This window comes from Ranitomeya variabilis, chromosome 5, assembly GCF_051348905.1.
Source record: "Ranitomeya variabilis isolate aRanVar5 chromosome 5, aRanVar5.hap1, whole genome shotgun sequence".
Taxonomy (NCBI): Eukaryota; Metazoa; Chordata; class Amphibia; order Anura; family Dendrobatidae; genus Ranitomeya; species Ranitomeya variabilis.
The window spans coordinates 67,888,352-67,900,703 of NC_135236.1; the positions used below are offsets into that span (position 1 = coordinate 67,888,352).

The 12,352-nt window shown below is 44.0% G+C and overlaps 1 long non-coding RNA gene across 1 annotated transcript in view; it reads left to right on the top strand.

Moving 5' to 3' along the window:
* LOC143774487 (uncharacterized) overlaps positions 1–10,739 on the top strand; it is a 73,589-nt gene extending 62,850 nt beyond the window's left edge. The window contains exon 4 of the long non-coding RNA XR_013215541.1: positions 10,666–10,739. This is a non-coding gene — a long non-coding RNA (uncharacterized LOC143774487). The remainder of the gene's footprint in view (positions 1–10,665) is intronic.
* Positions 10,740–12,352: the final 1,613 nt, after the last annotated feature.

The window sequence follows — 12,352 nt, forward strand, 5'->3', positions numbered from 1 at the left end:
GCCCCCAGGCCGATCAGGACGAGCCAGATGAAAGGCACGGACCAAATCAGCAGCATGGACATCAGAGGCAAAAACCCAAGAATTATCCTCCTGGCCATAACCCTTCCATTTGACAAGGTACTGAAGCCTCCGCCTCGAAAAGCGAGAATCCAAAATCTTCTCAACCACATACTCCAACTCCCCATCAACCAACACAGGAGCAGGAGGATCAACAGAGGGAACAACGGGCACCACATATTTCCGCAATAAAGATCTATGGAAAACATTATGGATGGCAAAAGAGGCCGGAAGGGCCAAACGAAAAGACACCGGATTGATAATCTCAGAAATCCTATAAGGACCAATAAACCGAGGCTTAAACTTAGGGGAAGAAACCTTCATAAGAACATGACAGGAAGACAACCAGACCAAATCCCCAACCGGAAGCCGGGAACCAACACACCGACGACGGTTAGCAAAACGCTGAGCCTCCTCCTGAGACAACACCAAATTGTCCACCACATGAGCCCAAATCTGCTGCAACCTGTCAACCACAGAATCCACACCAGGACAATCAGAAGGTTCAACTTGCCCCGTTGAAAAACGCGGATGAAAACCAAAATTACAAAAGAAGGGCGAAACCAAGGTAGCCGATCTAGCCCGATTATTAAGGGCAAACTCGGCCAATGGCAAGAAAGCCACCCAATCATCCTGATCAGCAGACACAAAGCATCTCAAATAAGTTTCCAAAGTCTGATTAGTTCGCTCGGTCTGGCCATTTGTCTGAGGATGAAATGCGGAAGAAAAAGACAAATCAATGCCCAGCCTAGCACAAAAGACCCGCCAAAACCTAGAAACAAACTGGGAACCTCTGTCAGACACAATATTCTCCAGAATACCATGCAAACGAACCACATGCTGAAAAAACAACGGCACCAAATCAGAAGAGGAATGCAATTTAGGCAAAGGCACCAAATGAACCATCTTAGAAAACCGGTCACAAACCACCCAGATAACCGACATCCTCTGGGAAACCGGAAGATCTAAAATAAAATCCATAGAAATATGCGTCCAGGGCCTCTCAGGGACCGGCAAAGGCAAAAGCAACCCACTAGCACGGGAACAACAAGGCTTGGCCCGCGCACAAGTCCCACAGGACTGCACAAAAGAACGCACATCACGTGACATAGAAGGCCACCAAAAGGACTTACCAACCAAATCTCTGGTACCAAAAATACCAGGATGGCCAGCCAACACAGAACAATGAACCTCAGAAATCACTCTACTAGTCCATCTATCAGGAACAAACAGTTTCCCCACTGGACAGCGGTCAGGTTTGTCAGCCTGAAATTCCTGCAGAACCCGTCGCAAATCAGGGGAAATGGCAGAAAGGACCACCCCTTCCTTCAGAATGCCGACCGGCTCAAGTACCTCAGGAGAATCAGGCAAAAAACTCCTAGAGAGGGCATCAGCCTTAATATTCTTAGAACCCGGAAGATACGAAACCACGAAATCAAAACGGGAGAAAAACAGGGACCAACGAGCCTGTCTAGGATTCAACCGTATGGCAGATTCGAGGTAAATCAGATTTTTATGATCGGTCAAGAGTCAAGACCACAATACGGTGCTTGGCTCCCTCAAGCCAATGTCGCCATTCCTCAAACGCCCACTTCATAGCCAACAACTCCCGATTGCCGACATCATAATTGCGTTCAGCAGGCGAAAACTTACGGGAAATGAAGGCACATGGTTTCATCAAGGAATCATCAGAATTCCTCTGAGACAAAACGGCCCCTGCCCCAATCTCAGAAGCGTCAACCTCAACCTGACACGGAAGAGAAACATCTGGCTGACACAACACCGGGGCAGAAGTAAATCGGCGTTTAAAGGGCACCTGTCACCCCGTTTTTTCGGTATGAGATAAAAATACTGTTAAATAGGGCCTGAGCTGAGCATTACAATAGTGTAGTTTGTGGACCCCGATTCCCCACCTATGCTGCCGAAATACGTTACCGAAGTAGTCGTTTTCGCCTGTCAATCAGGCTGGTCAGGTCAAAAGGGTGTGGTGTCCTCCCCCAGATCTTGCGTAGTTTTCCGTTGGTGGCGTAGTGGTGTGCGCATGTCCAAGGTCCAGATTCCTCTGCCAGGGGATTTCAAAGAGCGCGGTGTCCGTTATTGCATTGGTGATCGGTGGGCGCGGCCATCTTCCTTTGGCCGCGCGTGCGCAGAAGCGGCGCTGTTCTGGCCGCGACGCTCTGCTGGCCGCGGCTTCAGGAAAATGGCCGCGGGATGCCGCGCGTGCGCAGATGGATATCGCGGCGGCCATTTTCCTGAAGCCGCGGCCAGCAGAGCGTCGCGGCCAGCACAGCGCCGCTTCTGCGCACGCGCGGCCAAAGGAAGATGGCCGCGCCCACCGATCACCAATGCAATAACGGACACCGCGCTCTTTGAAATCCCCTGGCAGAGGAATCTGGACCTTGGACATGCGCACACCACTACGCCACCAACGGAAAACTACGCAAGATCTGGGGGAGGACACCACACCCTTTTGACCTGACCAGCCTGATTGACAGGCGAAAACGACTACTTCGGTAACGTATTTCGGCAGCATAGGTGGGGAATCGGGGTCCACAAACTACACTATTGTAATGCTCAGCTCAGGCCCTATTTAACAGTATTTTTATCTCATACCGAAAAAACGGGGTGACAGGTTCCCTTTAAGTTCCTGAAAGGCAGAGACAGCCACAGAGGACCAATTCGTCACATCAGCGCCCTTCTTCGTCAAATCGGTCAGGGGCTTAACCACACTGGAGAAGTTAGCAATGAAACGGCGATAAAAATTAGCAAAGCCCAAAAATTTCTGAAGGCTCTTCATGGATGTGGGCTGAATCCAATCATGAATGGCCTGAACCTTAACCGGATCCATCTCTATAGATGAGGGAGAAAAAATGAAGCCCAAAAAAGAAACCTTCTGCACTCCAAAGAGACACTTAGACCCCTTCACAAACAAAGTATTATCACGAAGGATCTGAAATACCATCCTGACCTGTTTCACATGAGACTCCCAATCATCGGAAAAAATTAAGATGTCATCCAAATATACAATCATGAATTTATCAAGATAATTCCGGAAGATATCATGCATGAAGGACTGAAAAACAGATGGAGCATTAGAGAGCCCGAATGGCATCACAAGGTATTCAAAATGGCCTTCGGGCGTATTAAACGCAGTTTTCCATTCATCACCCTGCTTAATACGAACAAGATTATATGCCCCCCGAAGGTCAATTTTAGTAAACCAACTAGCCCCCTTAATCCTGGCAAACAAATCGGAAAGCAAAGGTAAAGGGTATTGAAACTTGACCGTGATCTTATTCAAGAGGCGATAATCAATACAGGGTCTCAAGGAGCCATCCTTCTTAGCAACAAAAAAATTCCCGCTCCCAACGGTGAAGAAGATGGCCGAATATGCCCTTTCTCCAAAGACTCCTTAACATAACTCCGCATGGCGGTATGTTCCGGCACAGACAGGTTGAAAAGTCGGCCCTTAGGAAACTTACAGCCTGGAATCAAGTCAATAGCACAATCACAGTCCCTATGCGGTGGAAGGGAACTGGACTTGGGCTCATCGAATACATCCTGAAAATCAGACAAAAACTCTGGAACTTCAGAAGAGGAGGAAGAGGAGATTGACATCACAGGAACATCATTATGAACCCCCTGACAACCCCAACTAGTCACAGACATAGACTTCCAATCCAACACAGGATTATGTATCTGCAACCATGGAAAACCCAGCACAATAGCATCATGCAAATTATGCAACACCAGAAAAGGACAATCTTCCTGATGGGCTGGCGCCATGCACATGGTCACCTGTGTCCAAAACTGGGGTTTATTTTTAGCCAAAGGTGTAGCATCAATGCCCCTTAAAGGAATAGGGTTCTGCAAAGACTGCAAGGGGAAACCACAACGCCTGGCAAATTCAAAGTCCATTAAGTTCAAAGCGGCGCCTGAATCCACAAACGCCATGACAGAAAATGACGACAATGAGCAGATCAAGGTCACAGATAACAGAAATTTAGGTTGTACAGTTCCGATGGTAACTGAACTAGCGATTCTCTTTGTACGCTTTGGGCAGACTGAAATGACATGAGAGATGACAATTTTAATCTGCTGAATGGGATCACCAGAGGAACGAGGCTTCAGAGCAAAAAACAGTTTACAGTTGTTTTTAAAACTCAAAAATTTGGACCTGTCCCCAAAAAACAAATCAGGAGTAGGAATCCTAGGCTCTAAAAGTGGAGTCTGAGCAATATAATCAGAAATACCCTGTACCCTAGCAGCAAGCTGGTCCACACGAGAAACTAATCCCTGAACATCCATGCTAGCACAAGACTCCTCAGTCACCCAGAGGAAAAGAGGGAAGAAAAGCCAAAGCAGACTACAGAAAAAAATGGCTCTTTCTTCCCTTCTTCTGAGATGCATTTAACTCATTGTTGGCCAGTTGTACTGTTATGATCTGGTGAACTTGGAGCCGCATGAGAGACTTTCTCAGGAGTAGGTGGTACCTGTACTGACCGCAAACCCTAAACTAACACCGCAACTAGAAGTAGCCGTGGGATGTACCTAACACGTCCTAGACATCTCGACACAGCCGGAGGACTAAATACCCCTATACACTGTGTTCCAAATTATTATGCACATAGAGTTTAGGAGTGATAAGGATAGAATTTTTTTGTTTGTCATTTAAACTCATTGATGGTGATGTGTGTCAGGGCTCTTTATATCACTGAAAGCAATTGCAGATACCTGTGCAAATTAGTTTGGCAGGTGTGTCCAAATAAAGGCAAGACTACTTAAGGCTGTTCCACATTATTAAGCAGCCTACATTTTTGGCCAAAATGGGAAAGAAAAAGGATGTGTCGGCTGCTGAGAAGCAACAAATTGTGGAGTATTTAGGTCAAGGCATGACTACAATCAACATTGCCAAGACACTTCATCGTGATCATCGCACAATCAAGAAGTATGTAGCTGATTCCCAGCACACACGTGTGCGTGCTGATAAGGAAAAATTGAGGACTCTTTCCAACAGGCAATTGCGTAAGGTTAAAAGAGCAGCTGCAAAAATGCCTTGTCATAGCAGCAGACAAGTTTTTGAAGCTGCTGGTGCCTCCAACGTCCCCAGAACAACAAGATGCAGGGTCCTTCAGAGGTTTGCAGCTGTGCGTAAGCTGTCCTGTCGACCACCTCTATCCACTGCAACAAGCAGAAAAGGCTCCAGTGGGTCAAACGATACATGAAGACTGACTTCCAAACTGTTTTGTTCACCGATGAGTGCCGTGCAACGCTCGATGGTCCAGATGGATGGAGTGGAGGATGGACACCACATGAAAACACGGCTAAGGCGCGAACAAGGAGGAGGTGGAGTAATGTTTTGGGCTAGAATCATGGGGAGAGAGATTGTCGGCCCCTTTATGATCCCTGAAAGGTAAAGATGAACTCCATAATCTATGTGGAGTTTCTAAAACAACACTTCCTGCCATGGTTCAAGAGGAAGAACCGTGCTTTCCGCAGCAAGATCATTTTCATGCATGATAATGCACCGTCTCATGCTGCAAAAAACACATCTGCATCTCTGGCTGCTATGGGCATAAAGAGGACAAACTTATGGTGTGGCCACCATCTTCCCCTGACCTCAACCCCATTGAGAACCTCTGGAGCATCATCAAAAGGAGTGTCTATGATGGCGGGAGGCAGTTCACATCTAAGCAACAGCTCTGGGAGGGTATTCTGTCCACATGCAAAACAATTGAAGCAGAAACCATCCAAAAACTGACAAATTCAATGGACGAGAGAGTTCAGAAGCTTCTTTTGAACAAGGGGTCCTACGTGCAAATGTAACATCACCTAGAATAAAGTTTTCACTTGAAAACTGTTTGATTTCATTTTGTAATAAGCTGATAATGCTTATAACTTCACAATTGACCATTTTTTTGTTCAAAATAAAAAAAAAAGGTTGAAAACTCTGCTGTGCATAATAATTTGGAACATGCATTTTGAGTGTTTATTTTTTTTTAAAAAGATACTGTTTTCATAGGCAGTTTGTTCCAAAACATTGCAATTATACTAGAATAGTAGATGACTGGAAAATAACAATGACTGCAATTCAGATAGGTAATTTAGAGAAAATATGAGGAAATATTATTTGCATAATAATTTGGAGCACAGTGTAGATGGAAATGGGAATGCTATCTTGCCTCAGAGCAGAACCCCAAAGGACAGGCAGCCCCCCACAAATATTGACTGTGAGTATAAGAGGAAAGACACACGCAGGCAGAAAAACAGGATTTAGCAAAAGAGGCACTTCTAGCTAAATAGAAAAGGATAGGACAGAATTCTAAGCGGTCAGTATTAAAATCCTAAAAATATCCACAGCAGATAATACAAATATTCCACATCTAACTAAAGACACAGAAAGTATATCTGCATCTCCTGAGAATCCAGCATGACTGAAAAATCCAAACAAAGTCTAAGCTGGACAAAAACACAATAAATTGCACTGAATTGCAAAGCACACTGCATGTGTGCACAGAGACAAAAAACCAGACACTTATCTTAGATGAATTGGCAGCAGGGCATGAGGAGCCAGAGAGAGATGCAATCCCTCCAAGTACAATGGACAACTGGCACTGACTCATGGAGCCTGCACACCTAAATACCTAATAGAGCTGCAATCAGCAGAAACACCTGCCCGGATTACAACCCCAAGACAACTGCACTACCACCAACAACCACTGGAGGGAGCCCAAGAGCAGAATTCACAACAACAGCGGTGACGTCACCGCTGTGCTTTACGGCCGGCGCTCACAGTCAGTGCGGGAAGCTGACGGCGAGGGACGTGACAGACACCGGAATGTAAGTATGTAGTGTTTTTTTTTTTTTACATTTACAATGGTAACCAGGGTAAACATCGGGTTACTAAGCACGGCCCTGCGCTTAGTAACCCGATATTTACCCTGGTTACCAGTGGACATCGCTGGATCGGCATCACACACGCCGATGCAGCGATGACAGCGGGTGATCAGCGACCAAAAAAAGGTCCTGATCATTCGCAGCGACCAACAATCTCCCAGCAGGGGCCTGATCGTTGTTAGCTGTCACACATAACGATTTAGTTAACGATATCGTTGCTACGTCATAACGAAATCGTTATGTGTGACGGTACCTTTACCCTGCTATTCTCCTATCTTAAACCTTATCTTTTCCGTCCCCCTCCTAGGAAGATGTGAGGCTAAAGTGTATAGGATTACACTAACTATACAGACAAAGGTAGAGAGACAGGAATGAAAGAAAACTACAATCATACAAATATACAAGCAAAACTACAAAGTTGAAAACCGGAGAAGGATAGGTAGGAGAAACCAAATTAGACAGGATGGGGATAAGCATGCAAACTAACATCAAACAGAAATCTCTTTAATAAATCTCCAACCGCCTACTCCAAACACTGAATTTCTCCTCCAAAACCTAACCAGGAAGTAAGAACTATCACTGGCAACTCTCAAGTACCATTGGTGAGTATATATACCAAAGGGGATTGACCAACACAGAACAGCTGAGGCAATTCAGGATAGAGTGCTCCAGGAGATCAACTGAACTGATTAACCTTTACAATGACAGAGCAAGGAAGACCTGCACTGTTTAATGGGGTGGTTCTAATCAGTGCAGGATTTCATGTGACAAGACTCTGCGATCTTCTGGCCCCTCTCTGTCGCAGTATCCCCATGACATATGGTCCTACTCCCACGATTATGGTGTTGGGTGGCATATTGCACAGTAGCCAGACTCCTCTAGTCTTCAATCCAAGTACACTAACAACTTGTCGTTATATTAAATTGCTCTTAGAACCAGTGGTTCGGTCACTTCTCCAAAGTGTCTCACAAACCACTTTTCAACACAACAATACCAGTCCACGTGTTTCTGGTGCTACTGTGAGCAGTGGTCTAAACATGCTACCATGTCCTGAAGTGTCTCCAGACATTCCTCCTATCAAGCACATCTGGAGCATCATTAGCTGATGATTGAAAAAGGAGTTGCCAGTAGTGGATCTTGATGATTTTCATGCCCAAGTGTATTTTGCCTGGCAGAACATTCCCCAGGCAACACATTACAAATCTCATGATTAGTAAGTGTGGGGATTTTGACCTTAATGCTCCATACTGAATAAATTGAGATGGTTTAAAATTGAGTTTCCATTTCTTCATCATTTGCAGATCATTCATGCCTATTCATCTCTTTATTTCCATAATTTCACAACTTTTCCTTCTTGTGGTTGCAATTTCCTTGATGAGGAGTGAAAGATAGATGATGAATAGAGATGATATAGATGATTGATAGCAGGTAGATAAATAAATAGATGTCATATGTTTTGAGAGTTGAAATCTCCGAAATTAAATACATGATGGTGTAAGGATAACAGTAATAGGTGGTGCCAGGAGTAGGGAGGCTCTGGCCACATCTTCATAGTCTTCCCCAAGTCAGGGCCACTAAATCAATGACCACTCTTGGTGCTATGGTGTGCTGGAAACAGAGAAGTGTTGTTCATGCCAGCAAAGTGGCTACAAATGCTGACTGTATACTGAGCATGAAAAAAGTAGTGCAGCATGGTGGAGGGCACAGGAGTAGTTTCCACTGGCTCCAAAGTCTTTGAGGTGCCAGATCTTGCCCCACCCCATTCACCCAATCCACTATCAAATGATCCAGGAGGACCCATCTTGGAGACATTGGCAAGCTAAATGACTAAAGAATCCAGCAGTTGCTTTGTCTTCTTGCTCTTTGCTGCCTAGTTCACATGCAGAGAGCAGCAGTTGAGATTAGTTTGTCATTGACTGCTGCGCTCTGCATAAGCAGCGACTGAGATGACAAAGCTGTTAGTATAATGAAATGAGCTTTATCATAGCAGTCGCTGTCTATGCAGAGCACAGCAGTCATTGGCAATCTCACCCCAACTGCTGCACTCTAAATAGGCGGCGACTGAGATTACAGAGTCTAACCATGACAGTAGAGCTGTCCCAAATTGAAAAAAAGCAGTAACATAATAAGTTTAATATTTTTACAGATTTTTTACAAACCTAACTAGGTTTAGAGCTAGGGTTTGGATTAGAATTATAGCTAGGGATAGATTTAGGGCCAGGATTAGGTTTAGAGTTAGGAATAGAGCTAGAATAGTTACATAAAAAAACACAAAAATATAATACAACATAAAAAGTAAAAATAAAATATGAGAGCGAACTTTTTTGTTACATTTAAGCAAAAAGCAGAAAAAAAATGGAAGGTCAAAGGGCAAATTATTCTTTCATCAGTATTTTCATAAAATACATGACTGAGAAATGACTTACCTTTGCGTAGCGTCAACCACCCCTTCCATAACACTATGCCCTTATAGGTAATGGCCATATCAGCCTTTATTACATAATATTAACAATAATAATAATTCTAACACATTATCCATTAAAATTAATGTAGGGAAAGGGTCTCTAGAAGCTGAAGAAATAAAACCCAGCTGCTTCTCTTTGCCCACAACCGCCACCCTTCTGTTGAATGGTCCCTCCTAAATTAACCCTCTGAGGTCTTGGACAAGTAGGCATCCAAAGTATTTTTTACCCCTTTACCATACTATTAACTGGCTTTCCAAAGAACCGTTCTCGCCATCTGCCGTGACACAATGCTTAACTGAACAATACCCAAATGGCGACTTTTAAACCTCTCGTACCTCTAGCATCTACCCAACCTTAGAGGAAGGCGGGTGGGACATTGATCCACTAATGGACTACTCTTGCACTTCCCAGGCAACCCTTTATATCAAGAACCTTCAACCAGAAAGGTAGGGCTACGCAATCTTCCCACTCCACTAATCTACAACACTTTTCTTTGTAGGCCCTGCCTATTATTATTATTTAACGACCATGGGCTCTGTCTTGATCCATGTCAACTTGATAGATGAACGCTATATTGGAAGACTGATCTTGTGCAAGCCTAGATAGGTCCACCAGGTTCTTCTCCACCATTATTTTGTTTCTATCAAGCCATGGAGTTGCCGGTCTTCCTCTTTGCCTTGTTCCATCTATTCTTCCGACCATGATGTCCTTCTCCAGTGATTCCATTTTTTGTATGATGTGTCCAAAGAAGGCAGCCCATGCTATCCCACCATGTACATGAATCTGAGTGATGACTGAGCTTTTGCGACATGAAGGTGGGTCAAGGCCAAAGTTTACCCTGGTGCCCATAGGCCAATTTTCCATTTCCAACATAAAATCATAAAGTGCTTTTCATATCCAACATTTACTGTATGCAATGTATTAGTATTAAGACAAAGTGTTAGCTAGAATTTTCTATACGCGTACAAGAATTCTCGGGCAACAGTAGGAAATTGTTAAGTGTCATCTTCATTATGAGGTAATTCAAGAGGTATAAGGAATTGCTACACGAGCCTCGAATATTAGACCAGCAGAGCAGACAGGCCACCACTTCTACAGGCCGCACCTGATGGATGTTGATTAAAAACCGTCACCCATATTAACCTCGCTTCCTCCCAATGTTGTTCTTGTCAGTGATTAATTGCATGCCGCTTTATGGTACTTCGCAGCAGATTCATTCACTTACTGCACATGTTTTGTATTACAGCGGAGAACATCCTGCGGTTATAAGGTCTCGAGAAGCGTCGGTTTTTCCAAGAATTTATTTTTAGCGTCGTAAGGTAAAATAAAAATACAATTTTATGATATGCTTTTTAGATTTTATCACTATTAATGTGCAAAACTATAGAATTTATGATACATCTATATGGCCCTGATCGATTTAATGGGAAACATGAAGCTCAGGTCGAATAAAATGTTAGCAGACAATTGGCAAGCTCCACATAACTCGTGAAATATTTGGGCACACAGGGGCCGATTCATCATTACTTTGGCGTGTTTTTTTGGTCTAGTTTTGTGTACTTTTCGCCTGTTTTTCATTTGTGCCATATTCATCTTTCCATTTGGGTCTTTTTCAAAGTCACATTTTTCTTAGGCGCATGTCTGGTCTTTTTTTTTAGTTTTTATTATTTCCAGATGTGTACTGTTCACCTAATTTATCATTTGCGACTTATCGAACAGTTGCAACATATTTGCGTAAATTTGCTAAAATGCCACCCTAGAGTGATTTTATGTAAGCCAATTTATTTTTTGCACAATTTGTAGAACATACGTGCAACATTTTTTGGTTAAAAAGGTTTAAAGACAAGATAACGATTATATTTTACTTGATCCGCAAGATGGATTTGGCACAAACAATGGCAACAAATATCAAAAGGCAAAAATGAAAAATAAATGATGAAGCGGGGCCAAATTGTCCAAGAATGAAAGAGAGAGCAATGGCGTGTCAAGGCAAGGCTGATGGGTTCTTATGAAGTTTCAGCAGATTAGATGGGTTCTCCAAGTTGAACAACACCTATTAGAAGGGTACCATGACATTAAACTGATCACATAATGTTCCCACCACCCCAGATGGGGCCCCTATGATTGGCTGTAAGCTATTGAGAAACCTGCTTTTAAGGGTTCAATTTGCCTAGAGTGCCTCCACAGGAGAAATAAAGTATTACACAGTGCCCATTCATTTCAATAGTGTGAAGGTCCTCCAGGACAACGGTGTGACGCTCCTTGTAACTTCTCTCCTCTGGTAGGTTGGGTTCACATTAGCGTACCACATCCAATATGAGAGCATTGGCTGCGATATGCTAATGACACTCGGCTGCTGCCCTGCTGTGGGCGTGAGCCAAGTGTCAGTGCTCTGTGCTCCGATCCTCTCGCAGGAATCACACTGCACTCGAGTGATATCCGGATGCAGTGCAATGTTTCACATACACCCATAGACTTATATGGGTGCATGCGATCCGATTCATGGATGCAATCGCAGTATGCTGCAAATGTTTTCGGATGAAAATCAGCACGAGAAAATGATTGTAGATGTGCACTGCTCCATAAGAACTTACACTCTACAGTAGAGAGAGAAGACCCCACTGACCATAAGAGCTTACACTCTACAGGAGAGAGAGAAGACCCCACTGACCATAAGAGCTTACACTCTACAGGAGAGAGAGAGAGAGAGAGAGAGGATCCCACTGATCATAAGAGCTTACACTCTACAGGAGAGAGAGGACCCCACTGACCATAAGAGTTCACACTCTACAGGAGAGAGAGGACCTTGCTGACCATAAGAGCTTACACTCTACAGGAGAGAGAAGACCCCGCTGACCATAAGAGCTTACACTCTACAGGAGAGAGATGACCTCGCTGACCATAAGAGCTTACGCTCTACAGGAGAGAGAGAG